This window comes from Equus przewalskii, chromosome 7 (genome assembly GCF_037783145.1).
Source record: "Equus przewalskii isolate Varuska chromosome 7, EquPr2, whole genome shotgun sequence".
NCBI lineage: Eukaryota > Metazoa > Chordata > Mammalia > Perissodactyla > Equidae > Equus > Equus przewalskii.
In genome coordinates this window covers 56,059,201-56,066,006 of record NC_091837.1, presented here as the reverse complement: position 1 = coordinate 56,066,006, position 6,806 = coordinate 56,059,201, and positions in this window count along the sequence as shown.

Sequence of the window (6,806 nt, the reverse complement as noted above, 5' to 3'; positions counted from 1 at the left end):
TTGGACAGATCATCAGACAGAAAATCAACAAGGAAACAGTGGAGTTAAATGAAAAGCTAAACCAGCTGGACTTAATAGATATATATAGAACACTCCATCCAAAAACAGCAGAATATACATTCTTCTCAAGTGCTCATGGAACATCCTCAAGGATAGACCATATGTTGGGAAACAAGGCAAGCCTCTATAAATTGAAAAAACTTGAAATAACAACAAGCATCTTCTCTGATTATAATGCTATAAAGCTAGAAATTAATTACAAGAAAAAAGCTGAGACATGGATAAAGATGTGGAGACTAAACAATATGCTATTGAACAAACAATGGATCATTGAAGAAATTAGAGAAATCAAAAAGTATCTGGAGACAAATGAAAATGATAACATGCCATACCAACTCATATGGGATACAACAAAAGCTGTACTAAGAGGGAAATTCATAGCAATACAGGCACACCTTAACAAACAAGAAAAACCCCAAATAAGCAATCTCAAATTACACCTAGCTGAATTAGAAACAGAAGAACAAACAAAGCCAAAAGTAGCATAAGGAAAGAAATAATAAAAATCAGAGCAGAAATAAATGCTATTGAAACAAAAAAGGCAGTAGAAAGGATCAATGAAACATACAGCTGGTTCTCGAGAAGATAAATAAAATTGACAAACCCCTAGACAGACTTACAGAGAAAAAAAGAAAGAAAGCTGAAAAAAACAAAATCAGAAATGAACAAGGAGAAATAACAACAGACTCAACATAAATACAACTGATTATAAGAGTACGCTACAAAAAACTACGTGCCAACAAAATGGATGACCTAGAGGAAATGGATAAATTCTTAGATTCTTACAACCTCCCAAAGCTGAGCCACGAAGAAACAGACAATCTTAATAGACCAATCACAAGGGAAAAGATTGAAACAGCAATCAAAAGCATCCCAAAGAATAAAACCCCAGGACCAGACGGCTTTCCTGGGGAATTCTACCAAACTTCCATAGAGGATTTAATACCCATCCTTTTCAAGCTATTCCAAAAAGTTAGGGAGGATGGAAAACTTCCTAACACATTCTACAAGGCCAGCATCACTCTGATTCCAAAGCCTGACAAGGACAGCACAAAAAAAGGAGAACTACAGGCCAATATTGCTGATGAACATAGATGCAAAAATTCTCAACAAAATTTTGGCAACCCAAATTCAGCAATACATCAAAAGGATCATACATCATGATCAAGTGGGCCATACCAGGGACATAGGGATGGTTCAACATCCACAAATCAATCAACATGATACACCACATCAACAAATTGAGGAATCAAAACCACGTGATCATCTCAATAGCTGCAGAGAAAGCATTTGACAAGATCCAACAGCCATTTATGATTAAAAACTCTTAACAAAATGGGCATAGAAGGAAATTACCTCAACATAACAAAGGCCATATATGACAAACCCACAGCCAACATCATATTCAATGGGCAAAAACTGAGTGCCATCCCCCTGAGAACAAGAAGAAGACAAGGATGCCCACTATCACCACTCTTATTCAATACAGTACTGGAGGTTTTGGCCAGAGCAATTAGGCAAGAGAAAGGAATAAAAGGAATCCAAATAGGGAGGGAAGAAGTGAAACTCTCGCTGTTTGCAGATGACATGATCTTATATATAGAAAACCCCAAAGAATCCATTGGAAAACTGTTAGAAGTAATCAACAACTACAGTAAAGTTGCAGGGTACAGGATCAACTTACAAAAATCAGTTGCTTTTCTATACTCCAATAAGAAACTCACAGAGAGAACTCAAGAATATAATTCCATTTGCAATTGCAGCTAAAAAAATTAAGTACCTAGGAATAAATTTAACCAAGGAGGTGAAGGACTTATACAATGAAAAATATAAGACATTACTGAGAGAAATTGACAATGACTTAAAGAGACGGAAAGAGATTCCTTGTTCATGGATTATAAGAATAAACATAGTTTAAACATCCGTACTACCTGAAGCAATCTACAGATTCAATGCAATCCCTATCAGAATCCCAAAGACATTCTTCATGGAAATAGAGCAAAGAATACTAAAATTTATATGGGGTAATCAAAGCCCCTGAGTTGCCATGGCAATCCTGAGAAAAAAGAACAAAGCTGGACGTATCACAATCCCTGACTTCAAAATGTACTACAAAGCCATAGCGACCAAAACGGCATGGTACTGGTACAAAAACAGGCACACAGATCAATGGAACAGAACTGAAAGCCAAGAAAGAAAACCACACATCTGCGGACTGCTAATCTTCGACAAAGGTGCCAAGAACATACAATGGAGAAAAGATAGTCTCTTCAATAAATGGTGTTGGGAAAACTGGACAGTCACATGCAAAAAAATGAAGGTAGACCACTATCTCACACCATACATGAAAATAAACTCAAAATGGATCAAAGACTTGAAGATACATCCTGAAACTATAAAACTCCTGGAAGATAACATTGGTAGTACACTCTTTGACATCGAACAAAATGGATCTTTTCAAATACCATGTCCTCTCAGACAAGGGAAACAAAACAAAGAATAAACAAGTGGGAATTCATCAGACTAAAAAGCTTCTGCAAGGCAAAAGAAACTAGGATCAAAACAAAGAGACAACCCACCAACTGGGAGAAAATATTTGCAAATCATATATCTGATAAGGGTTAATCTCCATAATATATAAGGAACTCACACAGCTGAACAATAAGAAAGCAAAAAAACTGATCAAAAAGTGGGCAGAGACAACTAGAAGGACCCACAGCTAAGAATATACAACTACGTACCTGGGGGCTTTGGGGAAAAGAAGAGGAAATAAAAAGGTAGGCAGAGGAGATGAACAGACATTTTTCTAAAGAAGATAGACAGATGGCCAATAAACACATGAAAAGATGTTCAACATCACTAATCATCAGGGAAATGCAAATCAAAACTACACTAAGATATCACCTTATGCCTGTTAAAATGGCTATCATCACTAAGACTAAAAATAACAAATGTTGGAGAGGGTATGGAGAGAAGGGAATCCTCATACAGTGCTGTTGGGAATGCAAACTGGTGCAACCATTATGGAAAACAGTATGGATATTCCTCAAAAAACTAAAAATAGAACTACCATATGACCCAGCTATCCCACTACTGGGTATCTACTCAAACAGTTTGAAATCAACAATCCAAAGTAACATATTCACCCCTATGTTCATTGCAGCACTGACAATAGCCAAGACGTGGAAGCAACTCAAGTGCTCATCAACAGATTGGATAAAGAAGATGTGGTATATATATACAATGGAATATTACTCAGCCAGAAACAAGACAAATTCATCCCATTTGCAATAACTTGGAAGGACCTAGAGGGAATTATGCTAAACGAAATAAGCCAGTTCGAGAAAGACAAACACCAGATGATTTCACTCATATGTGGAATATAAACAAGTCCTTGGACAAAGAAAATAGTTCAGCGGTTACCAGAGGAAGGAGGGTGGGGTGGCACAGGGGGTGAAGGGGAGTACTTATGTGGTGATAGCCAAGAAATAACGTAAAACTGAAATCTCACATTGATGTAAACTATTATGAACTCAATAAAAATAAATAAATAAATAAATAAATAGAAATTTCCTTTCAAGAGCTACACACTTCTGGTTTCTACAAGAAGAGATAAATAATTACATCACTCCAGATGATTCGGCATAAGGGCTGATTATAAGTTGGAAAATAAAGTAAAGCTAAGAGACTTCACTGTTAACTAGTAGTACACATTTGCTTTTCAAGTAAAATTCTCTTGAGTGAAAAGGCTAATAGAAAACAATTATTAAGTACATGAAAACCCAGAGTGCAATTTGTCAAAAACTTATTTTTATCCCCCATCTGCCTATGGGGCGAACAGTCACATAAATTAAAAAGGCAAAATGGAAGAGACAAAAACCCTGGAGCTGAAACTAAACTAAAAAAGCAAGGGAAATGAAAAAACAGTATTTGCATATGTGCAAAACTGTGAAATGAACTCATTTCATATGTTTGCAAAGTCCCAGCCCATATACTTATCCTACAAATCCAACAAATCATCCCCTTCAATGTAAGGTTACCTGTACAGAGGTATCCATACTATGGCTTTCACTGTTAACTTTTTTAACTTTTCTCCAGGAATTATTAAGTTCTAAAGGGATTATTAGAGTTACGCCAAATGTCAGGATATAGTAAAAGCAGATGAGAATCACATACTCTCTAAATCTCCAGGCTATGTATATCAGTCACACCTGAATTGCCTATTGCACACATAGATTCTTGGATTTCATTCCTGATACACCAATTCTGATGGAAGACACCTAGAATCTACCTTTTCAACAAGCATCCAAGTTGATTCTTGGCATACTAATACTTAAGAACTTTGATTCAAGTCAATACAATTGATTGTGGTATAAAATACATAACTACTAGATGGGAACTAAGAGTGGAGACACATAAGAGATAAAGGTTTAATAAGCTAACACCTAAATTGGTTTGTTTACAAGGGTAAATGAGAATATGTCTCAGGATATCACAATATAAATTAAGTAATAGTGATATGGATCAAATCTCAAGTGGATTTCAGTACTATTTGAAGACAGTTTGTGTTTGAAAAGAGTCCTTCTTGCCTTCATCTTTCTTTTCTTTCTTAAGAAAAAGCAAAACAATCTCATACTTGAGCTGATTTTGATATCAGAAAAATATAAAAGCATCACACCTGTGTTATATAACTGATTGCTCTGCTTTTATTCTTATCTCAAGCTACTCTTCAAGCTTTATTTTTGGTAATGATAATTATACAGAGCAAACTAAATTGGGGTCCAGGGAAGACAGAGAGGTGAGTGGGGAAGACAGTTGCATACAGGTGGTCAGCAAGTATTCAATCTTATAAAGACATAGAAACAAATGCTTTAATTGGTCTTAATGTATTTCCTGTGTTGTTTACTCAACATTGGTAGTTTCATCATTTATACGTTTATCAACTGTTACTGTTATGAAACTAACAAGATAAATCTTGATGAACAATTTTCAAACACTTCAGAACTATAACTTAAACAAACATGTGCCAAGTCATTTTACATGTTCTTTACTTAACAACATAAATCACTATGTTTCTAAATTAGTCAATAAAAGGCAATCAAAAGTTTACCTCTTTCAGGTTTGTTACCTCTTTTAGGTTTGTTATTTCTCCAAGAAGAAATAACAATTAGGTCTCCATAAGCCTTTGAGGTCACAGCCTCCCAAAAGCAAAAATCTGTCAGGAACAAGCCAGACCAAAAGGGTGTCATAAAGACAAGAGCCCTAGGACAAAAAAAAAAAAAGAAAAAAAAAAATCAGGTGAAAATCATGCTTCTCTCTCTAAGTTTAAAACAACAGCCTGGTCAAAAAGACATCTATGCAGGAAGGAAACACCCTGATACTCAAAACTCAAGTCTTTACAATTGACTTCAGTGCTTTAGAATTAATAACTCATAGGCACCAAGCCTGAGTGTGATTTTCCCAGTTACTGAAGGGTTTTCCATTCTGCTTTCTCCGGAGCCAATTTCGCAGGTCACTGTGGTTCCAACAGAATTTGAAACGTGCTGTTATTCCACACAAGTGCTTTTTTATTCACTTTCCTTTGGCTCCTAAACTACTTTTTGACACTGCCCTTTCAGAAACTTGATTTAGTATTGGCTTCAACTTTGCGAGTTGCCTTTCAATCAAAAGATGTCTCCACTTTACATTTGTTTGACTTGGTTGCTATTTGGGCCCCAAATTGCCCTTCTTTGTGTTCAGGCTTCTCAACCTTCATCCTTTCTTGCATTCATGTCTCCTTTGGGAAAAATGACCCTTTTACTGCCCTGTCGACAATTCCAGGTTGTTTTTCTCTCCTCCTACCCAGTGAAATGCATGGAGAGACTAGACCAGTGCTTATTATATTTTCCTTAATGTCACAATAAATATTTCACGGACTTAAAAAAATTATATTTATTGCTATGTACATTCACTGTAACAATTAGACAAGTAGAGAGGGGAGGAAGGTAGTTTTCCTCTTTTATTTCACCCATATCATGCAAGCAATGATAATATTTTAGTGTGTATCTCTCCATTCGTATCTCAAGGCTTTTGCAAACCTATGCAAACACTGATTTACATATTTGACCTTTACTCTTCTCATTTGCTTTTCTAAATGTTGCTTGTTTTCTAAAATTTCTTTGCACTGGAATTGGAACTTGTTCAGATATTGTTTTTTCTTCCTGTCTTTACATATTTTCATTTAAACCATAGTCTGGGGACCTTGCTTCAGCTATTAGCAGACCTGCCAGCCCCTTTTTGTCCAGCTATGCCCCCGTTGAACAGCAGCTGGCTGACCTCTGGGGACAGCCAAGTGTAATTTGGCCTCATCCTCAGCTTTTCTCTTCTCTGAGAGTTAAAAGTGACTGAATCCAATTCACAGAGCAGGAGTTAACAACTGGTACTGTGTGGCAACGTTCCCTTGCACAAGACTCACGGAACATTAGCTTAAGAAGGACTCCATTGTTATAGCAAGAAACAGATTCTAGAATTTGTGGAACAAACAGGGTGTGTTGGCAAGTTCCTCATGTGGACCCAAAACATCTTAGTGCTGATCTATTGAAAGAATTTTCCATTATTTGATGTGGTTTCACTGGTCATTCTTAGAGCTAGAAAATCACTGCTTCTTTGGGGCAGGCTGATTTTACCGACGAATGGTGTGTTGCAACTTCACTGGTCAATTACTTATGTGAACAATATATGTAAAACAGACTGGGCAGCCACTGGGT